The sequence below is a fragment of the Epinephelus lanceolatus genome, chromosome 15, assembly GCF_041903045.1.
Source record: "Epinephelus lanceolatus isolate andai-2023 chromosome 15, ASM4190304v1, whole genome shotgun sequence".
NCBI lineage: Eukaryota > Metazoa > Chordata > Actinopteri > Perciformes > Serranidae > Epinephelus > Epinephelus lanceolatus.
In genome coordinates this window covers 26,418,740-26,446,612 of record NC_135748.1, presented here as the reverse complement: position 1 = coordinate 26,446,612, position 27,873 = coordinate 26,418,740, and the positions used below count along the sequence as shown (strand labels likewise).

Here is a 27,873-nt window from a genome sequence, read left to right as displayed (position 1 = left end):
ATGGGGAGACCACCAGAGGGGAGCCGATGACTCGCTCATAGTCTGAGTAGCTGTGTGTGTTTGTCTGCTTCACTCTAAGCAAAAAGGGAGAGACAACGGTATGTGTGTTATCAGTCTGAGTGATGTGTTTAGGTTAATACTGAAATGTTCCAGTGACTCAGGCTATTTTAAGCTCAGACAAAATACTGAAAGGATTAGTCAATCGATAAATCAGGCAAAAGTATGATGTTTACAGGTTCTCACACGTGAGAAATGGATGCTTTATGGACTAACACTGTTATAAATTGAATGCTCTTGGGTTTTGGACTGTTGGTGAGACAAAATTTGGAATTTCAAAACGTCACCCAGGACTTTTGGGAACTGTTTCCTTGTGTTTTATGAACAAAATGATTAATTGATAATGAATAATTATTAGCTGCAGCCCTAATTTGAAGACATAACCTTGGGCTCTAGGGAACTGAGGTCATTGTTTCACTAATTTTGGACATTTATTCAACTAAACACTTCATTGAAAAGACAATCAAAAAAAATCAGAACATTCATCAGTGGAGCATCCTGGTAGCTTCTGTCTCATGTCGTACTCCTTTCTTTCCCCTCTTATGTCCTGTCTGTCTTTACTAGTTGTCCAGCAAAGATGAAAAACAGACAATTTTTTCTTATGTTATTTGCCATCCCGCTCAATCGCCAGAATAAATGTTGGCATGGTACGTGTGTTATGTGTTATATGTTACATTTGTACATTTTGTATGTAGCAGGTTTGTTTCTTTACATTTAATTTTGAATTTTCTTGTGACAACGCTGTGGTAAATGTGTTGTTGGACACATACTCCACTTAGTTAGGGTAAGGAAAACATCATGTTGTATCTTAAAATACCCAGTTTGGTCATTACAAACATGGCTGGCCATGTTCCGCACTCTTGTTAAAAAATACCCGCTTTTGTTGCTACAAACATGGCTGAAAATGTTCCAGGCCAATGTGTCGATTAAAAACACCTGCTTTTGTTGTTTGTTCGTCTCGAACAATGGTAGGCCGCTTGCTGCTTACACCATCCCTTCGTCCTCCTCCTGATGAGAAACTCAGCTCATATACATGAGATCTCAACTACGTGACAGGGCTCAAAATATCTCGAACGCTTGTTAAAAAATACCGTCTTTTGTCAGAACAAACATGGCTGGAAATGTGCTGAAATCTAGTCAAACAATACCTGCTTTTGTCAGAACAAATGTGGCTGGAGATGTTCCAAACTCTAGATAAACAATGCCCAATTTTGTTGCTACAAACACGTCTGGAAATGTCTGTCGATTAAAAATACCTGATTTTGTCGTTTTTTGGTCTTGAACAATGGTCTGCTGCTTGCTTGGTGTTACACCATCCCACAAACAGCCCCATCTACAAACAGGGCAGATAATATCCCTAACTCTTGTTAAAAAAATACCCTCTTTTATCACAACAAACATGGCTGAAAACGTCCTGAAATCTAGTTGAGGAACACCTGCTTTTGTCAGAAAAAAAAATGCTGCTGGCAATGTCCCAAACTCTTGATAAAAAATGCCCATTTTCGTTGCTACAAATGCAACTTGAAATGTCCAGAACCTTGGTTAAAAAATACCCACTTTTGTAGCTACAAACACTGCAAGAAATGGCCCGAACTCTCGGTAAACAATACTGGTCTGCTGCTGCCTGCTGCTTACCAGCTGTCTTGCCCTAGGTGTCTCACCATCCGCAATTCCCTACCCTTCCTGAAGAGAAACTCAGCTTGTATAAATGTAATCTGAACTACGTCACTTTAGAAATGTTGATATGATTCGTATGAAAAGTACAAATGTAACATATCTGCGGTTTGCGGAAAAGCACAATGTCAACATTTAATTTTGCCAACTGGGCTGTAGGTGCAGCTCTAATCACACAAACTTCTTCTACTACTACGACTACTACTACCACCACAAAAACACTGGACATGAAAGGGTTTCAAACATGTCTCTTAGTAGTAGAAGTAAAAGCCGCACTTTTGCCAGTCTATTTTTATGGCCTCGCCATGGCTCGAATTGTGCTGCTTCACTTCCCCTGGTTGGGACAGCTAGCATGAGAAGGAGCTCCAAAGAGCAATGCTGGCATGAAGGGGAAAACCAGCCAACCCAGCCCTCAACTGCCCCTTTACAAAAGGCAGCAGCGCAGAGCTCTCCTACAAAATAAAACCAAAGGGGGAAAAAAGGGTACAGACAGGAGGGGAAAAGAGAGGCTGAAAATAGCCTAGCAGTCGGGGTCTGCATGCATCAGCACCACAATGATGAAAGCTCCTAAAACCAGACTGGCTAATGCATGGATGGATGGAGGAACAGAGGGAGGGATGTCTGTGGGAAAGAGAAAAACATCTTACCAGTTTTAAATGAGGTGAGAACAAAGGGACAAACAGAACATAAGGGATCTTGGGAAAGTCAGACAAACGTTATGTACATGAGGAAAGTTGTGAAAAGTAGTTGAAAGGTTCATTAGATTTACCAACCTATAGTAGAAGTGTAAATAAGTAAAAGAACAGAAAAATAAAGTTGAGCACAGAAGACAAAACAGCTGAGGACGAGAGAAACGGAAGAGGGGGAAGTGAGCAATCGTCAGGTTGCCATGGCGTCTGAACATTCCTCTCTCTGAGAACATGTATATTTTCTGATCACAAGAAAAATAATCTGCGGCAGGAATTTTATTTTGAGAGCCGCCCTGGAGATCCAAGGATTAGAACAGGTCAGACAGGAGTGTGTGAGAGTGAGTGTGTGTGGATGTGAGAGTGTGTATATCACTCATACAGTTCAGGAGCAAAACACTCGTGCATCACCAGACAGATCATTTGCAAAGGAAGAGCATGTGAGGATCCAAACTGGGACTGTTCATATGATCGAACGAACAAACATTCACACCCACACACACTTACACACATGACCGCTGCACTGTACAACAATGTGAACTTATGAAGGCCACTTTTGAGGATGTTGACACAGGTATCACTGGTCCAAAGTCCGTCTTTCTTTCCCTCAACTTCTCAGTCTGTTCCCTCATTCTGAAGTCAGTTTCCTCTATTGAAGTGAATGGAAAAGGAGCTCACCAACTACCACCCTCTATCTTGTTTGTTTTAACTGTACAAAAATCAAAGTATGACAACGACATTTGCCGATTCCTGGGGTGTTATTTGTCAAACTATTTCTTGGTCGAGACCAGTAACTTCCTGGAGTCTCTGCTGGTTGCCTGGCAACTAGTCAGAGCCAAGAGAGAGGGAAAGTTTTCATTCTTAACACTCTGGCCGTGACGATACGCATATCTCCCTGTGCGATACTATCATGATTTCTGGGTGCTGATTGCCATTTTCAGGTGCTGCTGTTCTACAAGTACTGTTGCTCAAAATAAAGATCTATTTTTTAACACTAGACCATGGGAAAACTTAAATCATACACTTCTAGAAACTGTATATCATGAGACGTGTTTTCAAAAACAATGCACATCACATGTCAATCTGTCTTTCTGGCTTCTATTTCAGCAGCATCATATGGTGCAGTGGTTCCCAACTGGTGGGTCACAGTCCAAAAGTGGGTCGCAGGCTCATTCCGAGTGGACCGCAAGTGACTCGCAAACATGTCTATTTTGTAAAAAACACACTTTCCTTTTAGGTACAGTGAATTTCCAGCACAAGCTGTATTTTGAAGTGCTGTTTCCTGCTGTGGAGTGAGTGACTAATGGACAGCTACTTGACAGAGACTGAAAACTAGCTCAACGACATGGCCTAACGCAAGTATGACGCTGAATATATTAAACTGTGTGGACCCTGAAGTAATGACTGAGAAGAAATCTGGACCCCATAGCTGAACCAATTAGGAACCACTGATATGGTGCATAAATAAACTAATAATTGTTTTCATTTTCAACTATTTTATTCCAGTGAAACACTTTGTGATCTCAATCTGTGAAAAGTGCTAAACTTTATTGACTTATTTACTCACTAAATTGTACATGTACAACAGAGTAAATTAAAAAAAATACACATTACGAAGTGGACTTAAACTGCTACATTTAGCTGTCCTTGTTCATAAAGTTAATGCAGAGTTTCCCATACATTGATTATTTTTAGAGACCACCACAATATTAACATTAACCACCACATAGTTTCTTTTTGTTCCTACATGAAATGGGTGAAATTTTATCATTGTAGAGCTGAACGCAGCGCAATGATTTTTTCCCTCGCCACGTTATCACTTTCTTTCTCTGTTTATCAGACCACAAATAAGACAAGCATTAGCAAGCAAGTGCACCCTGCAGTCCCTCTGCCTCACTCCCCACTGCTAAGAGACTATTCTCCAGGAGGAGAGCGAGCAGAATCTTAGAGACAGACCTTCAGTAGTGCCTGTAGCAACTTGAATTCAGCTAGCGTAAACCCTGACAACGATCACAGTGGGATGGGTCTAATCTGTGTATCAGCAACAACAGAAAGTTGCTGAATTATATCGATTCAGACATTTTAAAAAAAGGACATTTAAAAAAAATGGTTAACCATTACATACTCATTTTCAGAGGGAAACAACTGTTATGTCTCTGATTTACTATTTACTACTACTAGCACTACTCAAATATCTCAAATTCTATGTTATGCTCATTCAGGCAGTCAACAACTATTTGTAAAACTGACTTAGAGTACAAGTAGGTGACAAATTAGAGGGAAAACTGACATAAAGTGTGTTTGGGGACAACAAGCAGCCACAACAGCGTCACTGCTCCTTGGCAAAGATTCTACAAGTCCATGCAGCTCTTCTTGAGGGACAAGCACCACTCTTCCAAAAGATTTTTCCTCATTTGGTGTTTTGATGATTGAGGTGGCAAGTTTCCCCACAGGTGTTAAATTGTGTTGAGTCTGAATGAAACATGATTTTCACACTCATCAAACTGTTCAGTCTGTGAGCATCTGCAGATGTTCTGCTCTCATTTATTCAGGTTTTTCCTTTAATTTGTGACAGTTGTGGTGGTTCCCTAATCCCCCCCGCAGACGCATCAAAGCACGATACAGGACAGCCAGCACATTTGATGTTGTCTCTCTGGGCCTCACCCAGAAACAGCAGCACCAGAGTCAGGACAATAAGCACCCACAGTATTTGATATTGTAACAGTTTGCTCTTTTATCAATTTACTTTAGTGTTATTTTGATTTGAGACAAAGTGATTCGTAAAAGAAAACATTTTCTTGCAAGTTTCAGAAATAAAAGGTATTAACATAGGAGTTTTGGCCGGTTGGGTACACTCTGCTCCAACTGGGCCCTGAAACACAGACTCGAGACCTCACTATGAACCCGACTTCTGCTGAGCGCTGGACTGGTACCGCCACAGTCAACTCCTGCCAACCACTGTCACGTCAGTCAGTAGCCGTCCGACTGCAAATAACAGGCTAAAACATCATAAATTCTAGGGGAGAGAAGCAGTGACTATAATGCCACGGAAGAGAGGTTGAAAGAGACATATTACAGCTCTCTGCATATAAACACTCATTAAATTGTAGTGATGGTACCCAAGACATACAAACCCTGCTGCTGGGTGAAGAACTATGGTTGAACATGTAGCCTTTTATGGATATTATTACGGTTACAGGCCCGGTGGGGAGGTTAGACATCTGTGTTAGCATGTAGGTGGCATTAGGTGGTATTTTGATATCTTTTTACCACCTGTGTTGGTGGCTTTTTAGCTATGTGTACTCTGCGTCATCTTCTGCAACCAGCATCACGGGACTGATGGGAAGTAGAGCGTGATGTTCACCTTTCTTCCCCTCCCTTGATTGCTGTCTGTCTGGCCATTTAGCCACATCCCTGGAAGAAGAATGCATCTTGAACCAGACTGGAATGGCTCCTGAAATATGCCAAATATGCCCCTCACTCCCCTCCTTCCCTGAAAACGTAGGCCTGCTTGCTTGCCCACCCTCCTTCCCTTCTAGCCCCCCAACCCACAGCATTCCTGCGCTGTACGCAGCACCGAACACATGCATACTTACAATCACAGATGACCCACTCACACAGAAAATGTTAGGACATTAATAACACAAGTTTCCACCCAGCTGACCCAGACATGCCTTTTAAGGGTAAGCGGTTCGGATTTCTCTTTTCATTAACTTCCAAAAATACTCCTGGACTAGGCAGTAGAGGGGGGAGCAACAGGAAAACAGGGTGGGGGGGGATCTCCTCTTTAGCGAGGCGAAAAAAGAAGGAGAGAGTGAGTGAGACAAGATAACAATCGGAAGGAGAGAGGGGAAATATTGGCCTGTAGAGGAGGAGAACACCTAAAAAAATAAAAGTGTGGCTGAGGAATTTACAAGAAATGTCTTAACTTTAGCTCTCCCCTGTTAAAACGCCTCAGTCCCTTTCTCCTCTCCCTCCCTGTCTCTGCCTCGCTGTGCCTCCTACATGCTTTGAAGTCTGTTTCCTTTGCATTTCTCTCCTCTGTTCTTCCAGGGTCGACGAGGAAGCCATTTTTGAGGAGCCTGTACAGTGTAGGAACAAAACAGGCACGGGGGAGCTTCTGTAAAACAACTTATTGGAGGCTGAAATGTCCAACAGAAACCTAAATCCCACACAGGAACCGGTTGGAAAAAAATAAAATCCCAAAACCGAGAGGAAACTTGTATTTCAGGTCAACCTGGAAAAGCATGTAAAACACAAACACAGTAGCTGAGTGACCCACATTATTAGTCAATGTGGTCCAAACTCCAGCCATGTGGGGCAGCTGGCCTGGCCAGGCCACCGATTAAACATTAGAGGACTTATCACCTGCAGCTATCTGGGTATATCTAACAGCCACAAACACATTCTTGGCAGAAGTGTTCAAATAAACTGGCACTCAGAACAGAGACGGGGGTGTGAGAGAAAGAGACAGCTAGAAAGAAAGGCAGAGGGAGTCACGTGTAAGAAACTAATAATCCCAGAAATCTACTGTCAGAGCTCAAAAATAAGGATTGCCTGATTGCCCGGTGAGTAAAAATGTCACGTCAGGCCTGTAAATCTGTTGGGCCATCTTGCTTCCTTCTCACCTCTATTGGAAGCTGCACATGTGCACTACCCAGCGGGCACTTGCGAGAAAATGGTGGCAGTTAAAGACAAAGTTTATGAAATGCAAGTTAGCATTTCAATTATCCTGGAAACAGGAGTTTAATTGGGTGGTGTTAGAGGATGTGGGCCAAACTCCAACTAAGTATTACTCAAGTTGCTGCAACTTTAAGAGCAAGTCGCCTAAAACAGGGTTGTTTTTCATGATTTTTATTAATTAACTAGGGCTGCACAATTAATGGAAATATCCTCCTTTTGTCTGGTGTACTTTTTTAATTTCTCCTTGCTATTTGGGATCAGTAGCACCCGGTAAGTATAAAAAACTAAACGTTGTCAACGATAATTAAGTCCCAATGTCCTAAAATAAGACGATGATAAAGTCCTAATGTCTTCAAACAAGTTCTTCCTAAATAACAGCATCTTAGCATGTAACTGTTGCTAAAATTGGTCAAATTTGAAATGTGTTGCCATATCAAACTACAAACATGATTAATCATAAATAAATAGTTTCAACCATAAAATGTGATCAGGTTTTGGACCTTGTCTGCTTTTGTGTCAGAGTGGGCTGCAGACTGACTCGAAAGAAACAGCTGCCATCTTGTTTTTACATGAATTAGTGTATTGGGCTCTTACTACCACTAGATGGCACAAAAAAGTGTCCACGAACGAGGACAACAGGTCTAAGTTAAGCAGAATGAAGTATTAGGTCAGGTAAATCCAAAATGTGATGTCCTGAGGACGCAGGGTCTAAGGAGGATGTTATCCAAATCACGAGAGTTGCAATGTTTTCATTAAGGTAAAATGTCTCACAACATATCATTAAATGAAGCATTGTGGTGCTACAGAGATGCCCCAGCAAACAAATCATATTCCTGACATTAAGAAACATGCTTGTTTGTTACAGCAAAAATCGCATCATCACTTTTATTTTAAAAAAAATGTGAAAATGAAGTGCAAAAAATGACCATTTTCTATAAAGTTACAACGATTATCACAAACAAAATATCTGTCGAAATGATCGCAATGTGATTTGTTTTTTAGCATATTGTGCAACCGTACAATTAACTTTAGTCTTTCTTGTTATTTGATAACCACTTATAAATAAAACACTTCATGTAGGGGCAAGTAAAACTGACTTTGTGCAAGTAGGTTTCTGGCAAGTGAAAAAAAAAACAGGTTAACAGGTTATCAGCCATGTTTATTCCTCTACTCAGCTACACTGAGTTTGCATTTACACTAGATATTGTCACTGTTTGCAAAAGCAAGACAAAGAGGCAGACATGAGACTTTAAAACATGACTATCATTAAAAAATTTCAGAGTAAAGTCTGAAGATTAAAGTCACTGACTCACAGAGATCCAGGATCAACTGGAGGCAGTGATAAAAATGAGTGAAACAAGTGTGAGAAAAATGGCAACAATACACAAATAATCAATTAAAAGCACCACAAATAATAAGTGACATTCTTGTATAGCATCTATGGACTCAACATTAACCATGTCTCCATCTGCTTCCCTGTGATAAGGAAATGGTGGACGGTTGGGAGGCCAAAATGAAGACCAGATGATTTTTTTCCCTCTTTGGTTACCAGCTTTAGAAGCATCCGTCAACAGCAGGGCATCTGCCTGGGCTTGAGGGCTGCAGGAGAGCGATGGACGGGTGTTCATAAATTAAAATTCCTGAAATATGGCGCTTGAAGGCAGTTTGGAAGCCTGGTACAGGTCTGCATTACAACCAATGCATAACTTTTGAGGAACAGTGATAGAGAAGCATTGAAGACATCTGCTTCTCAGCCGGTGCACTTAAGACTGCATCCAGAATCAGAGCCAGTTTTATTATTTATCATTGAAAGATGCCCAGATTTGCTATTATCAAGGGTTTTGTGCTTTAACAGCCACATGTTTTAGCCTAGTTTAAGCAAAGGTTTTTATAGTTTTTAACCTCTCTATCGACAAACCATAATTTACAGAGCCCGAGGTAAATTTAGCAGCTGAAAGGTCGTGTATATGCTGTCATGCTATCCTCTTGGCTTGGTAGATTGTGGCTTCCAGCTACATACAAAGCAAAATGATTTACAAACTTAAGTGGAAAAGTACAATTATAGCTCTGCACTGAGCTGTGAGGATTTCTTCATAATGACAAAGGAAGGGCAACGTCCTTCTGCCAAATTGCTTAGATGACTGGCTAGCCGGTTTGTCACACATTAAAGAATACAAGGAAGTGGAAATGTGTCATTCAGAGTACCAAGCAATACTTAAAAAGCAGAGGTCTCGGTAAAATTGCAGTAAATGTTTCAAAGATGCACGTTTTTCCTCACACTTGATGACTCACTATTGTCAGCTTCTCAGTGGCAGAGCTTTGATAAAAACAATTCAGGAACATCAAATTTTGTCTCTGACCAAAAGTTGTACCCAGTGTACAAAGCTGGTCATTAAACAAGAGCCTAATTTGCCCAAAAAAAATTCCCATTTCATAACCACCCGCTCATGTAACAGGCTCGATAACCACACAGTAACTCAATAACCAGCCAGAAAATACCAGAGATGTCAGCTGGGCTGACTGGCTGAGTCCTGGTTACAAAATCTTGCTTAACATTATGACACAAATGACGGAATATGAATTCCCCCTCCACCATTTCATTTCATGCAGAGTTGGCCGATATGACAACACATGCTGCGATAAGATGTAAATATATGTATGTACACACAGGATATGTTAGCCATCCCTCTACAGCGCTACGGCTACGTTTGTGGCACCCTAAACTGGGTGTTTTTTGCTGACGACTGCGATCTTTTCCGAACCATAACCAAGTCGTTTTGTTGCCTAAACCTAACCCCTGACCCCTTACATGACTTACCTCACATGACTAAAGTCAAACACTCTTTCCTAACCATTACCAAGTAGTGTTGTTGCCTATTAAGCTAATGCTGAACCCTTCTGTGCCAAGATACAATGTAAAAGGCTGCACACATCATTTTAACACCCCAGGCTTCTGCCCAAGTGGCAAAATATGACGAGTAGGGACAAAATCACGTTGTCCGTTTCTCACCAAATATATACTGATAGGACATAATATATTACATATATGGATTTTATCGACATGGCACACGCCTAATTTCATGTGGAATGTAGTGTGTTTTTTTATTGAACACTAAGGGTGCTTTCACACCTGCCCTGTTTGGTTCAGTTCAGTCAAACTCAAGTTCATTTGCCCCCTAAGTACGGTTCGTTTGGACAGGTGTGAACACAGCAATCGCACTCAGGTGCGCACCAAAACAACCAGACTGAGACCTTCTTGAAGAGGTGGTCTCAGTCCGGTTACTAAGAAACACTGGTGCAGTTCGTTTGTGGTGAGAACGTATTCCAACCTTGATCTGAAGCAACTGCAGTCACATGACACATTGTTTGGGTTAAACATGAGCATGTTACAGTCCTGGAGGATTATTAATGTGCACCTCCTCCTGTACTGCCTTAATATGCACATTCAACACATCCAATGCATCAAAACATTGTTTTCTAGTTGGAGCCGCGCCTCGTTTTCAAACTGTATGGTTTGACTAAAATGAACAATGACAGCAATATAGTCCACGATGAGCAGCGCTAAAATCAACCTGCGTAGTTGTCCCTCCATTGTGACATTAGAAAGTGTCACATTTATCTTGCAAGTATACTCTTCTTCAACGTTTTGTTTAGTTCCTGGATTTTTCCCACATGGAAATTCTGACCAATCAAGAGCAGCTTTCTCATGCAAGGCATTTGATCTGGTCCGCTTGTAAATGCTGCCATGAGAACATGAACCAACTCTAGGCAATTATGCAGCTTTGTAACAAAATTAGTCCCTGATTCAGACCAAAAAGACAACTCTAGGTCTGAGAGCACCCTAAGGCATAGTTAATAAAATACAACAGTTTAAAAACACCTGATTAGAATTGAAAACAGATATTATCATCCCACCTGTTATGATGGGGGAAAAAGACTTTTATCATGGATATCTTCTACTGTGTGCTGGACACAGTCACGTGCACCTGGAGCCTTCACTGGAGCATATCTCCCTGATGAAGCTGTTGGTTCACAGACACCTGTGTGGTGAGGCCTCAGTGAGTGACCACGCCACCATGGGACAGAAAGCCCACCAGAGCAGTTGGTAATGAGGAGGCTGCTTTGGCACGCTGTGGAGGACTAACAAGGGGGATTCATTTACACACGCAGAAGAAATTGTATGAAAAGAGTCCTTTCTTGCTTTGAATTCTTAAAGAGTGAGAGCACATATCTGTTGCTCTGTGTGTCAGCGTATGTGTTAATGAGAGCCTGAGTGAGGCGTGTGAATATTTGGAGCTGAGATGTGCTTCTGGCTACTGCTCGCTGAGTGATTGACACTCTCAGCCTCTAGTATCTGATGACAGATCAACATGGCTGGGAACAGCAAGGAGCTAAAGTGCTCTGGCAGGCAGACATACATGAACACACACACACAGCAAACCCAAGAACACACACAAAGTTCAAGTAGTTTGAACTCCAGCTGAAATCACACAACCCTGCCCTGTCACTGGCCCACCACTGATAAAGAAAGCTGGCAGGGAGGGCAGGCAGGATGAGGGGAGAGAAGAGAGGGAAAAGGAGCGGGAGAAAAAGAGGAAGAGAGGAAGTGAATATGTACTGTTGAAGAGGAAAAAAAGAAGGTGAAGGGGAACAAAAAAAGTTTAGGGTGAGATAGGGTCTGGAGAAGAGCAAACTCAAGAGTCTGATGGCTGTGTACGAGGATGTCACGAGAACGATACTTCAGTACCAAGTCGATGCCAAAATTTAAAAAACATGAGGGTACTTGTTTTTCTCCAGAACTGTGGGTAGCCTACCATAGATACCAGGGATGCAACTCTTCCAAACATAATGGGACAGCAACAACATTTATACACCTATAAATGTTGTAGTCTGCCATTAAATGCCAAAGGAAGAAGAAGACCACCATATCTTAGATGTACAAGTGCTGAACAACAGTGGAGAAGAAATATGTTAACATGTTTCCTCTCCCATATAATCTCATGAACCCACATGGACTAGTACTTCTGTTCGAAGCAGATCTTCAGGGATTAATAATAAAATTCAATTTGATCTAAATGTTTCTAATAAAGGAGTGTATATTAAAGTACATGGGATTTATTGTTTTGTTTTTGTAACGGTATGGAATTGGGTATCAAGAATTGTGGAATTTCACTGGTATTGGTATCGTATACTAAATATCTGGTATCATCACATGTCTAGCTGTAGACATTAGACACATACACACAGCACTGCAACTAATTATTATTTGCATTCTTGATTATTTTGGTGTAAAAAGTGACCAAAAACAGTGAATACTGCAAATTTCCAGAACTCAAGATGAAGTTTTCATCAGTACAAACACCCAAATTGATTATCTCAAGTTTTTATAACAGAGAAAAGCAGTAACTCCTAAAACTGGACAAGCTAAAAGCAGAGAAAGTTGGGTATTTTTTTTATGAGTTTGCTCTGATTATTGGTTAATTGTTGATTCATTTTCAACAGCAATTCGGAAGGATCAACAACACACAATAGCCTAAATATGCAGACATACATACAGACATGCATGCTGCTATCTCTAGGGCTGCAACTAAAGTTTACTTCCATGATTGACTTTCTCCATCGATCAAATTATTTGGTCTATAAAATGTCAGAAAATAGTTAAAAGTGCCCCTTGTAATTTCCCAGAGCCTGTTGTGATGTCTTCAAATCAACTGTTTTGTGCAACAGAAAGCCTAAAGCCTAAGAGGCAGAAAAGTATAAAACCCTGGCAACTGAGAAGTTGGAAGATGATGTGTGAAAATAGCTGCAAGTTCATTTTCTGTTGAGTGAGTAATTGATTAATGGAGTAAGTGTTTTAGCTTTTCACACACACTCCAGACACACAGTATGTATGTACACAGTCTCATTTAGGCGTCTTTATGGCATTAAGCCATCCTCCTTCAGATCTGCTAATAGACACACAGCAACTCCAGCTGGCCTGCGTATTGTCAACAGCAGCCTCTGTCCCGGATACTGAGCCCATTATTGCATTATCACAACACACACATACTGACAAAGGATATACACTCACAGCCTGTGTGTGGGCTTTAATACAAGCCTCTGAGAGACCATGATTCATGTGCGCTGTTCGAATTCTAACGTCTGCAATATCACTCTGTGTCCTGTGTGTGCATCCTCCGCTGCTCTATTCCTGGTGAGAGTGTAGCACTAATAATAACCAACACCATTCGGGCCAAATTCTATCTGAGCTATCCATTACAGCTTATTAGGATGGATAGGTTTGGCTGGATGCTGACTGTTTATTCCTCTGAGGCTACGCTGACAATTTAAGTTGTCTTTTTATGCTAATAATTAATCAATCAGAAGTAAATAAATCTGCAACTATTTTGATAATTGGTTAATCATTTTAGTCATTTTTCAAGCACAAATGTCAAACATTTGCTGGTTTAAGCTCCTCAGATATAGAGATTTGATGGTTTCCTTTGTCATACATGATAGTAAATTGAATATCTTTGGATTTTGAACTGTTGATCATTCAAAACAAGCATTTGAAATACATTAAATTAGGCTCTGGAAATTTTTGAAGCCCATTTTCACTACTTTATGACACGTCATAGACAAAAACATTGATTGATTAATCAAGAAAATACTGCCAGATTAATTCATGATGAACATAATTGTGTGGTTGTTGGGTTGTTACCAATATTTACACAGATGGCAATATACTGCAAGTGATCTTATTTTAAAGGGACAGTCCACCCCAAAATCAAAACACATATTTTTTCCTCTTACCTGTAGTGCTCATTATTATCTAGAATGTTTTGATGTGAGTTGTTGAGTGTTGGAGATATCGGTAGGGGAGATGTCTGCGTTCTCTCGAAAATAATGGAACTAGATGGCACTCAGCTTGTAGTGCTCAAAGTGCAATGCAACAGCAATGTCTCTTTCCAAAAATCAGACCTTGCTGTTAACAGTTTCATGCATAAACTACTATACTATTACACTCGCCACAGTATTAACACACAGCAGGAAACATGCATCTACTCATCATCGAGAGACTCATTCTCATGGGGCGAGATATGAACATTAGTGCCACCCTCCTCTGTTGAAGCTGTAACATTAGCTAGCTCAGTGATGCTGGGTGAGCTAGCAGTAGATGCACGCTTCCTTCTGCATGGCGATACAGTTGGTGGCTGTAGTTTGGTGGAGAGAAAACAGTTCCAACATGAAACTGTTCACAACAAGGTCTGTGGATTATCTTGATTAATGGAGCATGATTTCTGGAAAGAGACACTGTTGTTGAGTTTTTAGTTGTATTTTTGGGAACTTTGAGCACCACTGTGCCATCTAGTTTTATTATATTCCAAAGAAGGCATACATCTCCTGACACTAAGCAACTCACACCAAATCAATCCAGACTGATAAACAGCACTACAGGTAAGAGGAAAATATGTGTTTTTGATTTGGGGGTGAACTTTTCCTTTAAGTTTCAATATTAGCTGTAGGTCTTTCCACTTGTTTCTTATGGATTCTGATACAGGTTGAGCAAATGATTGAAACTATTTCTCAATATATGTTTCCAATAACAATATCCACTTTTATTTGAATGCACTTGCATCTACTGACGTCAGTATCCATGTACTGTAATTCCACACTGATGTGAGGGTGCTACTCTAACAGCAGGGGCTCTGTCCATAAACCTTGATGGTGCGGAGTGGCAGTAATACTACCACCGACAGGCTGGGTTTGACATTCCCAGCGGTTTGATTCTCCCAGGCAGAAAACCTCAATATTTTAATTTAATCCCCAGAGCAGTCATTTAGCCACTCCGTAATCCCCAGGTCCAGTGCTTAGTCTGATAATTACCCTTATTGGACACCCATAATGATTAGTTTTTGGTTTCACCCAAAGCAGTGCAGGCAGTTTCATAGGGCGGTCGCGGCGTTCTGCGGAGTGGAAAACCAATCATGCGTGGTATAGCCCAGGTCATAAAAGAGGAGCAAGGGGTATGATTATTACTTTGCATGGCAGGCGACAACTCCTGGACAGGACATGGTGCAACCTCTGTTGTGTGACTTTCACTTGTTACCATCGAGATCACGCTGGAGAACACAAAGCAGGTGGTGGCGCTCATACTGTGTCAGCATTAACAGCCATCACAGCACTGAGGAATCATGTTCAGACGCTGAGAATTACCCCTCCTGAGAGCCAATGCAACCAAAACTTGGAGCATGATTTCCCAAGACTGTAAATGCATGGATCAAGCAGTGATCAGGGAAAATTTAGACATCTCACTCCTCACTTTGCTGCTACTCTCATTTAATTTTCCCTTTGCATATCTCCCAACATTTCCAAACTGACAGCAGAAACTGCAGACATTCCCTCCACATGCGGTGTCACAATCCCCTCCAAAATACCATAGGAAACCCTTTTTCGCACATCCACCGCTGTGACAAGCCGCCATGCAAGTGCCTGAGAAGAATCCAGAAGGAAAGTGGGTTCACAGCAGCTCAGGCTGGTAGCTCAGCTGGTATAATCTACAGCTGGCTGGGAGGGCGAGCCTTACTGGAAAGTCATCAGTGATTTTTTTGTCTCCTTCATGTCTGAAACAGGTCAAGGCAGGTCCCCTCCATCTCCTTCCCTCCCTGTGCTGCTCTTTATGAGCCCCACCTGGCAGATTAGTATTCCACCACTACAACTACCTTTTTCTGCTGTTGACACATGCACACACACTCCTCTATTACTGTTCTGGTGAGGCAAAACAGGGCATGTACTGTTCGGACTTCAGGCTCTGCCACCTTGGTTTCAAACGTGTGTGTAGCCTGTGCAGCACAACACATTCCACCTCACGTGAAGGAAAACAAACACACACACACACACAGATACTCAAACAGAGGAAACATGTCTTGCAACTTGCAACTTTCGGTTACTTTGGTTACTGTTTAACATGTCAACTTCAATATATTTAGTCAATAAAATGAAGCAAATTTGCAAAAATGTAGGCGACACCTTCAAACTGCTTGTCAGATTAACAGTCCAAAACACCAAAATATGCATATGACAGTCATGTAGACAGAGAAAAGCAACAAATCCTCACATTTGAGAAGCTGAAACCAGAGAATATTTGACATTTTTCCTTAATAAATTACCATTAATTGTCTGTCAACTGATCACCAAGTTTCAGTACAGCTTTGAGACTAACTTTCGGCTCTAGATTCAAGGCTTTAGTGTTGCTAAAAATATCAAATTATTGATTGTGAATACTTGAGAATGGTTTCAATGCTCATTTTGTGCAGTACTGACACACTGGTACCAGCTGTGCTTTCTTGCTCTCTCTTCTTGATGAAGTTTACTGCAGTTATACTCTGCTACTAACCAACAAAAGTTGTCGATGTCATGTTACGGGCTTGTTATATTTACCTTTTAATACACCCTCAATATCAATTTTCCCCTGTGGCATTGAAAATTATATCAAATACCGATATTTTTCAAGGTATTTTATCAAAGTTTCAAATTCCAGTATCGTGTCAAAAAGCCGATTTAGCTCTTTTGCAGCTACACTGAGGTCGTCCACCATCCAAAAACTGCCCCCAGCACACAGACACATGTGCACAACTCATTTATCAGTCCTTTCTTCCAGTTGCTGCTACAATGTCTTAATTAACTGTGAACTCATTTGACAAATTAAATACAGGAGGAGCTCGAGTTTCCTTCAATGTAAAACCACTGTAATATCCTTCCAGTGGTTTGTCTCCATATGTCCTCCATACGTCTATTCCTGGGTGAATGCAATGTGCATATGGCGACTTCTGGTGCTGTGTTGTTTGTTTACAGCGTGTTTAAGTGAACCCCAAATATATTTAGCCCAGTACCTTGCACCGACAACAGGCCTGTGTCATATCTAGCACATATCATACAGTGTATTCTGTCTGTAATGTAAATGTTAGGGTTTATATTTGAGTGTATGGGAAAGCTTCCCTGTGTATCCTGAAGGAAAAGTGGGCCAAAACAGTGCATTTGGCTGTGTGGTACAAAGTCTAGATATGTTAGCTTCTGTTGCTGATACTGTATGTCAACAAAGGGAACTGAAACATTGACTTCATTCATTAAAAATACCCTTAAATTCCCATTTACTTCGAGAATAGGGGATTTACAGTTTGTTATATTACATTTTTAAGGTAATACCCTTACCATATCATGGACTACATGAATGTCAAGAGCATGTTGGAGTGGCCAACACTTCATTTTAATGTTTTTACCCCATGTTGTGCTGGTCATGCAGCAGCCTATATGGAAAAGCTTGGCGTTATTAAGTGCGTAGACGCAGGCGAGTCGCAAATATGTCGCCAAATGCTTGAAACATTGTAAAAACGAGCAGAAAATAGGAAGTAAATGGTGTATGCACCGCTACATTTTAACCACCTGAGGTTTTCGCCGCAGTCCTGGATGCTTCCTCTTGGCTACAAAACGAGCAGAGGAGGAGGAGGAGGAGAAGGACGACGAGGAGGAGGGTTGAAAAACTTGCCGCAGTTCAGACTTCTGCAGTCCCGACTGACTGGGTCCAACTCAGGAAGGAAGCCGCTGTCTGAACCCCCTCTAAATACTGTTGCCCATGTTCCCCAGAAACACGCACACAGAAATGAATAACTTTACCTTAGCTGGTCCACCGCCGGGTCAGAAAAACGCAGCGGTAAATCCACAACTTCACACGGCTTGAGCTCATGCGGACGGGAGGACTCGCTGCTGCCGACACGCCGAGGACAAGTTCATCCACATATTCTCACACACAACCCGGAGAGCTGGAGGCGGCAGGGGGGAATGCGTTTTTTGGCTTCCCCCTCTCCCTAAATCACTTTCGTCGGTCCTTTCCTCTCGGATATTCCCCTCCCTGGCCCGTTGGAGATCAAACCATCACATTCCACCGCGTCCTTAACAATGAAAAAAGGTGGGTTTTCCTTTACTGCTGCCGGAGGACCCACCCCTCGGGATGACTCTGCCCGGTCTGACCGCAAAGAGAACGCCCTTCCCGGCTGCGAGGTCCCGCCTCTCTCCCCCACATAACACAAATCTGGCCGATGGGGAGGAATGAATCCAAGCTGAGGTTGTGTGGATAGTCCCACTGTCTTAATCTCTCTTTCTGTTTCTATGTCTGCACACACTGTGCTTTTTAACTGAGCAGCATAAACTTCCTAATGCAACTAGATCCTCCACAGGAACATTATAGCACAATTTGGGAGAACAAAATACCATTAAGAACACTTTACTGTAAACTTCCCATTGTATATCACAGTTTAGATCCCCATTGCAGTATAAAAAAGTGTCATAAAGTCACAATAAACTTAATGAATCACACCTGTAGCAATGTTACAAGAGTCTTAAAGTCAGCAAATGGGGTTAACACACTGATAACATTACTAAAAGTATATTTTCCAGTGGCATAGACATATTATAAACCCCCAGTGTATTGTCACTAAGCTTTTATTTTGGTTTGTGTGACAGGTCAGGTACACACTGGGGCATATCTAGGATTTGGGGACATTAGACCTCTTTTAGGGGGGTCAAGGAGATCATCCTCTTGCACCTCTATTGATCAATAAGCTCTATTTTGATGTTTTTCTATGCACCCTGGCACCTTATTTATATTAAAAGTACAAAAATATATCACTAAGAACACTTTACTGTAAGCTTCCCATTGTATATCACAGTTTAAATCCCCATTGCTGTATAAAAAAGTGTCCATAAAGTCGCTATAAACTCAATGAGTCACACCTGTAGCAATGTTACAAGAGTCTTAAACTCAGCAAATGGGGTTAACACACTGATAACATTACTTAAAGTATATTTTCCAGTAGCACAGACATATTATAAATCCCCACTGTATTGTTACTAAGCTTTTATTTTGGTTTGTGTGCGCTGTAATGCCCATAAAATGTCCAGGAATGACAAAAATGGCCGCCACAAAAATGCTGATTATTCTGCATATGCTTATAAATGAACAAATACCACAGTTAAACTCTGATGGTTTTAGGTTGAGAAATGCGAGTGGCATTGCTGTGTTGGATGTTCAATGTGGGATTTAAGGCAAGGGGATCTCGAAGTTTTCCATTTAAAAGCAGTCTGTAATGTTTGCAGCTTAGATCGTGGACCCGATTTGACAATAGTGCACCTTATAAAAAAAACAGGATTCGGAAAATGTGTTAATTATACTTAAAATTTGACTGTAGGGAGGTGAGGAGAAAGTCTGTGACCTTAACTTCAGAAAAACGTTTCAAAAGAGGATGGATAGTTAAATGACAACCACATGGCATTGAGTGAAATGATTTAGGAGGCACTGGATTATTTACACAATATTATAAATGTATTTAATTTTAAACTATCATGGCTATTGTCAGTACCAATGTATCGCAGAATCCTTACTCTGATGCAAGAAGTCATTATACCCTCTCTATTGGGTTAATAATGACAAGTTTTTTCAGCTGTATTATTACAGGATATATTATTATTTTCTTTCCCTGAGTCCAAACCCAGTGCAGCTCAGAGACCTTGACCACCAAGACAGACGCACCGATCGATCTGCGCTGTATTAAACCCAACAAAACTTTAAAACTTGTTAGATAAATCTTTTATTGTGAATCTTATCTTGTACATCTAGTGCAGAGATGCTCAATTTGCTTCACCCTGGGGTCACTTTTGCAAAATGACAGGAGGCTAGGGGCCAGACACAGCAGCCCCGGACACATCAGATATACACAGGGGCGTTTCTAGGATTTGAAGACACTTGGGGCTTAGCCCAGACCTCTTTTAGGGGGTCAAGGTGGTCCTCCCCTAGCACTTCTTTTGAGAAATAAGCTCTATGTTGATGTTTTTTATGCATTCTGGCACCATATTTATATTAGAAGTACAAAAAATCTCAGTGTGAATCAATTTTGTTTTCATTGTGAGTTGGAAAATGGTTGGGGGCACCCAGCACCCTGTCAGGGGCCAGATTTGGCCCGCAGGCTGTATGTTGAGTATCACTGGTCTAGTGTAGAATTGCTGGGGTGACCTTGTAGTTTCAAACACCTAACCATTAGTTGTTTTGTTCCTTTTCTGGAGGAAAAGTACATGTACCAAAAGGTTCATTTTTGGGGGCAACCTCTCTCAACCCTGTTAGTGTACCTGGGTATGAAATACTCCCGCTGAGAGTACTAACTTCATGTGCCGTCACACAGTGTGATGACTGTAACAGAAGCTTATTGTTTGCTCTGTGTGTTGCAGTGTGATAATGGTGTGGCAGTAAATTTTTCATTGTCTTTCGGTTGCGTAACTGTGGAAATTACTTCGGTAAGATGATAAAATACCTCATAACTCTTATGAATGTGATAGGCAATCAGCCAAGCAGGTGAAGCCCTGCCCATGCGCACATACACACACACACACACACACACACACACATGCACACACGCACACACACGAAATGTTTGTGTTCGTATTTCTTGAACAATTTAGGCTGATTCTTGCAGAACACGGCTTTATACAGCAGCAGGCGAGCACATAAACACTGCCGTCATTTTAAGATGCTGTTACATTATCAAAAACAGAATCTATTCTTCCTGATTGCTGTTTCAAAGAAACATCAGCTGCATATTGTTGCTCTCTGTATAAGGGATAGGCTGGAAAATATAGTTACTGGACGTCATCTGTGACCATGACCGTGTCTTGTGTGACTTAAACAGTTGTGTCATTTAAACAGTCCTTTGTGGAGAACACCACAGCCAAGCTTTTGTTTTCCCCCTCATTAAACATCCCTCCCTCGTAAAAGGCCATATTGCTCTAATCATATCATTTCACATAATGGGCTGGACGAGGTACGAATAACGTTATGGTGTTGCTCTCTCCAGGTGGGGAAAAGGCCAAATACACCAAGGAATCAAAGAGAAATTAAATCCTTTCCGACGCTGCTGCGAGCTCAAGGCATAACCAGGCATGCCCAGACACCTGAACGCCACAGCAGGAAAGCCAAGCACAGGTGTATGTGAACAAGCATACATATATCTGTATAAACTATATGTTTTCTCTAGATTTCTCATGTTTATGTGTCTTTAAAGATAAAGGCACAGCATGAGAGGGAAATATAGTTTCAGGAGCCGTAGAATACAGGTTTTTGCCTCAGTTTCCAGAGCCGCTGGTCTGCTCTAGACATTAAAATAGCTCTTGATCTATGAGGAAGCGAAGCACAAAAAAATCCATCACAGCAATAGAAACAGTGAGATGACATAAGTAAAGACAGGCATGGAAAATGCCTCTTTTTTATGAGGACGTGTATCGGCCATGTTTCATCCGTCTTGAGAGGGTTGGCTCATGCACAGACAAGTTTCTGTCATTCTGGGAATTTGCCTTAATACATCAAATGGTATAAATGCAAATGCATAATACAGACTGCAATCTAATGCATAAAGACAGGGTCGCAGGGAATGTAATCTCCTGCAGCACATACTGTAACACACACACAGAGGATTCAGGAAGAGCGGTGTTCAAGCCAACATCCTTCCTAATCACAAACATCCTTCACGGCGCAGCAACATTAATGTGTTCATTCTAATAAAATTTTGGGAATGCAGCAGCACAAATCATAATCACATTAACACATTGATTGTCCTTTCAAAAGGAAGCCCCGTGATTTAGCTTCACATTTTAGGTATTTTATCTTATCCAGAGCGGCTTGCAGTGGCCGCAACAGCTGACTAATCTCTAATAATCCTGCATAGATCACCAAAATTACAAGCAGCCAATAGTCCAGAGTGCAAGGAGTGGGTCAATAGTCACCTGACGATATTCTTTTGACTACAAAATGAGCATGTAAGAAAAAAATTAGACCAGAGTAGGAGGATTTAATGCCACAATATGACTAAAGCTTTCCCTACTTTGTGTCCATTTTACAGCGGGGATAAGGATTAATGTGCTTAATTCACTGTCCTCTCAGAGCGGGTTATGGCCAGTATTTAAACAGATGTAACCCTGATGGATCAAAATGTGGGGCAGCTTGTCGTGGAGGGAAACATGCACTTATCTAAAGCCATCAAGCTCCGACAACATTGTGCAACATTGTGTAAACTCACATCAATGTAGCATGCAGATGTCATGTTTAAAGGAACCCTTTGAAAAAACAGCATCACTTGTACAATACTGAATCTAAATGGCTTGAAATCATGACAGTCCTTTCTGCTTTAATCACTTAAGGGTGATTTCCAACAGCTCCCACTGAGATCTGATATTTGAGGGTTTTATGTCTTAATTTGGAAATACAGGCTGTCCCATGAGAGAGAGAAAGAGAGCTCCAAATCCTTTGATGGAATAAAGAAAATCTTGTCTTACTGTCAGGTCTTATATTATCTTGCAGTACAGATGCCTCAGCCTGTCTCGCTCACCCTCCCATGGCCCTCTCTTTCTCACTGCAGGGGGACATTCCTCAAACCTCAGCCTCTGGCATGCAGTAAATCTGCCCGAGAGAGACCTGCACTCTCCGGTCTGCCAAGACACCCCTCTGCCAAGCAAGACGTGCAGCTAAACACTACCGATTTATCAGTTATCAGCCTCATACTTTCTCCCCCTCTGTTCTTCATAAGTGGCCTCAGCGTACAGGCCGTGGTCTGTAAAATATCCTACTAGGGCGTTTCATGTCTGCCAGAGGCAAAGCACCATGGATCAAGGTGAGGTGAAGGAGCAACTGTGAAAAGGTGTTAATGGGACAAGAGGAGCTCCAAGCAGGCAACTCCCTCCCTTCCTGCCTCCCAGAGGAATGCATGACTCTGGCTTCTGACTATATAGCTCTTACACGCTGATATCTACCTCTCCCATTAAAAAAAAAAAGAGAGAAGAAAGTTATGAAGCCTTGGCAGCATTCCCTCTCTGCGTCTCTGCACACCTGGACTCAAAGTGCAACCACTCCTTGGGAGGAAGGATTCCTTGGACTGACCCGTGCAGCAGTGCGGAACATCAGGGATCACCTGCATGAATCTGTATCTCATTATTTTACATTTTTCTGGGCCGTTTAGAGGCCATATAGAGGGGTGTCTATGAGAGAAGGATATCAGTTGGCATGCAGGCAGGAGCCGGACGCAGGTGTTGTCCATAGAAGAATTTGTGAAGTGAATCGCTACCACTGTGCCAGGGCAGCATGGGATGTCTTTATTTGAATCCAACCGTTATTTATTATTACACTGTAAAACTTTGCAAGGTGGTTCAACTTAAAATTGTAGGTTTGCTTTAAAAATGCTGCCTCAGGGGTGCCCACTGGCTCACCTGGCAGAGCAGGAACCTTATGGTCAAAGGCTTGCCGCAGTGGTCCTGGGTTCAGTTCTGGCTGTGGCCCTTTGCTGCATGTCCTACCCTCTTTCTCTAAAAAATGGGCATCGTATGTCTGTCCTGGCGCCTTTTCCTCTAAGAACATCACTAGCGATGGTTACAGTAATCTTGAGTCTCCCTATCTAGGCTAGCTGCGGATTCCAAATCCGAAAAGGGGAAAGTCTCAGGGGAAAATGAAGAATTTAATAGTGCGTGGACAAATTAATTTGCTTTTATCAGCAATGCTGCAAAGGTAATGTGCCAAGTAATCATAAATAGCTCACTGCAGGATAGCCATTTTGTGCTAAAACATATTAATGAATGCTCATTTAGATCAATTATTAATGTTGAAAGGCTAAATTTGACTTAAAAGGCTATGTTACCTTTATTATGAGGCTCAAATATGTTTTGCAGCTCCAGAGAGATTTTTATTCTGTCTGGAGCTTTTTTGATAGTAAAGGTTGGTGACCCCTGCGCTAGACTTTCCTATCTAATAAAGGCAAAAATACCACAAAATAATCTTTAAAAAAATGCTGCCGTAAGAATGCAAATATAGCAAGGTGAAACTCCAAACAAGAGTAGATCTGGGGTTCGTTTGTACTTTCACTTTTACTGACAAGCGTGTTAACAAACAGTAATTGACAGTCCTTCATACTCTACCCTTAAGTCAGCTCGATTGTTGTGAGAATGTTTTTTTGAGGTGAGTTAAGTTCACTGAACTTAAGAAAACATGTTCAGTAAAGTTAACATAATAAAAGACTTTTCTGTTTTGATTCACTCCCACTGCTCTCTGGAGCATCAGAACGTTAAAGACTAGCTGGTGGACATAGTGGAGCTAAGGAGACAAATATTTCCCTCAGGAGCTGGTTGAAAACAAAAACAGTTAAGAGTGAATATTGATCTTGCATTCATCAGGTGGCCAGAGACATGACTCAAAATGAATCACAGTCGCCCTCTGTGTCTGCTTGATGAGCAAGTGATTGTTAACAATTTTGCTAGATTAACCTAAAGTGTATATCAGTATTTTGGGTGACATGGTGGTAAGGTGGTCAGCATAGTTGCTTCACAGCAAGAGGGTTTCTGGTTCAAACCTCATGGTGGGGCAGCCCTTCTGTACAGAGTTTGTGTGTCAGTGTAGGTTTTCTCTGGGTACTCCAGCTTCCTCCCACAGTCCAAAGACATGCAGGTTAATTTGTGACTCAATATTGCCCGTATGTGTGATTGTAAGAAGGGGAATCATTGTTTCTTTGTACGTGTCAGCCCTGTGATAGTCTGGTGACCTGTCCAGGGTGTACCCCGCCTCTCGCCCAGTGTCAGCTGGGATAGGCTCCAGCCATCCTCATGACCCCTAACAAGATAAGTGGTTACAGAAAATTAATAAATCAATGAATGCCAGTGTGTTTTTTCTAGCTCTTTTCCACTATCGCCAAGTGGCCATTTGCCTACAAGCTATATTTTCCGAATTTGAAGAGCCACTTCTTCCTTTGTCACATGGGCCTTATGGCTGTGTTTGCTCCTGCCAAAGTCAGCTCTGTGTCTGAATCATGCAAAGGTAGACACTAATCTCCAGAGGCGTGGACTTGAGTCACATGACTTGGACTTGATTCAGACTTGAGTAAAAAAATGTAATGACTCAACTTGACGTCATTAATGAACACTTGCAAGTTGACTTGGACCTTACCACCTATGACATGTGACTTCACCTGGACTTGAGCCCTCTGACTTAAAGTTACTTGACACCTTCCTCCAACCCCCCAAAAATTAAAAAGTATGTTATGTAAAAAGTGTGCCACGAGTCAATTCATTTCCTGAATAAACTAATGTTAACGCTATTCATTCCCAGCAACTTGACACATAACTCCCCTAATGATCCACTTTGTTTGAACCAATCCGACAGCAACCAATCAAGTTGCAGGAGAAAACCATGAAGAATTAATATTACTGAACCCCAGCTGGATTTTGTTTGCATAAACAAAGTATGTGGTGGCCAACAAGGAAATAAATTGCAGTATGCAAAATGTGTGGGTAAAAACAAAAACTTTCAGCACACGTGTTTCAACAAATAAGGACACGTTGTAAATAATTCATGCTTTTTGTAAATTCAGTACATAATTACTCTGTTGTTGAAATAGCAATGATATTTGGTAGAGCACATTATGACTTGTTCAGGACTCAGACTTGAAGTTTAAGACTTGGGATGTGACTTGGGACTCATCATTCTCTATTTGGGACTTGACTCAGGACTTGCCTGTCTTGACTTGAGACCTGCTTGTGACATGCAAAACAATGACTCGGTCCTGTGCGTACTGTTCCTTTAACATGTACTGCAAGACACAGCAAGTTTCTATCATGTATGTTGTCTTTAACTACAAAAGAGAATGCTCTGTGGTGAGTTTTAACCCTCAAACAAAGCATGCTGGGAAGTCTGATGATACACTGATCATGTTTCAAACACTCAGCAGTGCATTCATGCAACTCATCATTTCTAGTCACGTGACTTCAAGTCAGAGCAACTCATGTTTGCTTGTCTGAGAGGCATCTGAGAACTTTTGAGTATTTGATAAGAGTTGTTTCTGCTAAACTGCTGCTTGATGTTTTACAGTGTACACAATACAGTCACACATATTAGACAGCATTCTTTGAACCAAACCACATCTCACATAAGCTCCTCTCCTCATTTCATGACCAAGACAAATCTCACTTGCTCGCTGTGGAATCTTCTGAATCCACACCCCAAACCACGAGCAGCAAGATGTATCGTGAAAATTTCTTTTTTTACAGTGTAGGCCTGTATACCCAGCAATGGCACAGCACGTCTGGCAGTCATGCAGGGCACAACCACCAAAAAGCTCTGCTCTCTTGTTCCACCGCCAAGCCATAATAACAGCAATAAGGTTGGGGAGGCTTGTTAACCTTAATCTAGGAATTACACTGTGGCACCAGGGAGAGGACGTGTTGTGTTGTGTGCTTGTACATAGGAGCCGGAATTAGACATTCACCACAGAGGGAGGGGGCTGCTGCTGCTTTGAACTACACAGAGTGAGAGTGGTGGTTCATGCAGTTCACACAGTGCCTTAAGGAGACTCACCTGGACTAAAATCACTTCATCACTGCTCACTGTTTGAAGCACAGAAGTCCTTTGCTCTTTTTATTAGGCTCTTCCTCCCCCGTGTGGTCAAAATGCATTACTGCACATATGCCTGGCACACACACACACTGTTGTATGTGTATGTGGGTTACAAAACCTCACAAAAATCTAAAGGTATATTATATATTTTGAAGAATTTTTCTTATCATGCAGAACATACTTTAACAAAAATCATTTTATAGTGTGCCAACATCAGGAGAAAGCACGGGGACAATACAGTGGGTGCTGCTGCTCCTCAAAACGTCTGTGCACGTCCCAGATGAGCTGAACAGAGAACGATTAAAGCACACTAATGACATTAAATTACATCAAACGAATCTGTATTTAGACTGAACGACTAATTGTCATCATTCGGACGTTTAGCCTCAATTATTGCTCACTGAGGAGACAGAAACTGGCTCTGGCAGCCTGTTAATTAATTGCAGGCGTTACTTATTAAATGTCTAACATGGGAGTTAAAATGAAAGTAAAACTCTAGTGATTTCTGAAGAAGTTAGACATACTTTTGGTTCCTATTTAGGGCAGACTGAAGTTAGTGTTGGGAAAACTTAAAGGTCCAGTGGGTGAGACTTAGGGGGATTTAGTGGCGTCAAGCAGTGAGGAGCAACCAGCTGAAAATTCTTCTGGTTAGAATTGGGTAATCTGTGACTGTGTGACTTGCGCTTCACTGTGTGTGTGAAGGGAAGCAGCTCTCTGAGGGTGTGTGAAAATGGCAGGCGGTAAAGAGAGATGATAGTCAGCAGAATTAAGTGTTTAGATGAGCTCAGGGACTACTGTTCAAGGGCCATGTTTATTGTTTTGTGGTGAAGACTGCAATAAAGACACCCAAACGCCTCGCCATCCTTCCTTCTACAGAGTATTCCGGACTGCTAGAAGCTAGTTAAAGCTAAAATTATTAATAAGCCAGCGTGTTCCCAACTACAGTTTGGAGACGGTAAGCTGTCATGAAGAGAGGTAACAATTGCTCAGAAGGGGGCTAACCAGGAGCTAAATTATCCACAGATGTCTCTTCCTCTCCAAAACAAATGGACCAGGTGATTAAAACTGGTAAAAACACTGAATAAGGCAGTTTCACGTTAAAAATCAGTGTTTCTATGATGCTATTTGGCTTGCTGGAGACAGGCCACCAGCCCAGCACCTGCTAATATGTGCTCACCTTCTTTTTTTTCTCTGATAACTAAAGATCCAGACGTTCAGGAGGTTTCTACCGGGTGTTGAATTATCTGCAGAGGTCTCTTCCTCGCCAAAACAAAATGGACATAATGATTTAAACCAGTAAAAACACTGAATAAAGCAGTTTCA

General features: G+C 41.6%; 1 protein-coding gene across 1 annotated transcript in view; it reads right to left on the bottom strand.

Annotated features, from left to right (window-relative positions):
• Window positions 1-18,035, bottom strand: part of luzp1 (leucine zipper protein 1) — a 69,625-nt gene extending 51,590 nt beyond the window's left edge. Inside the window, exon 1 of the mRNA XM_033642577.2 lies at window positions 17,754-18,035. The gene's annotated coding sequence lies outside the window, so the exon portion shown is untranslated. The remainder of the gene's footprint in view (window positions 1-17,753) is intronic.
• Window positions 18,036-27,873: the final 9,838 nt, after the last annotated feature.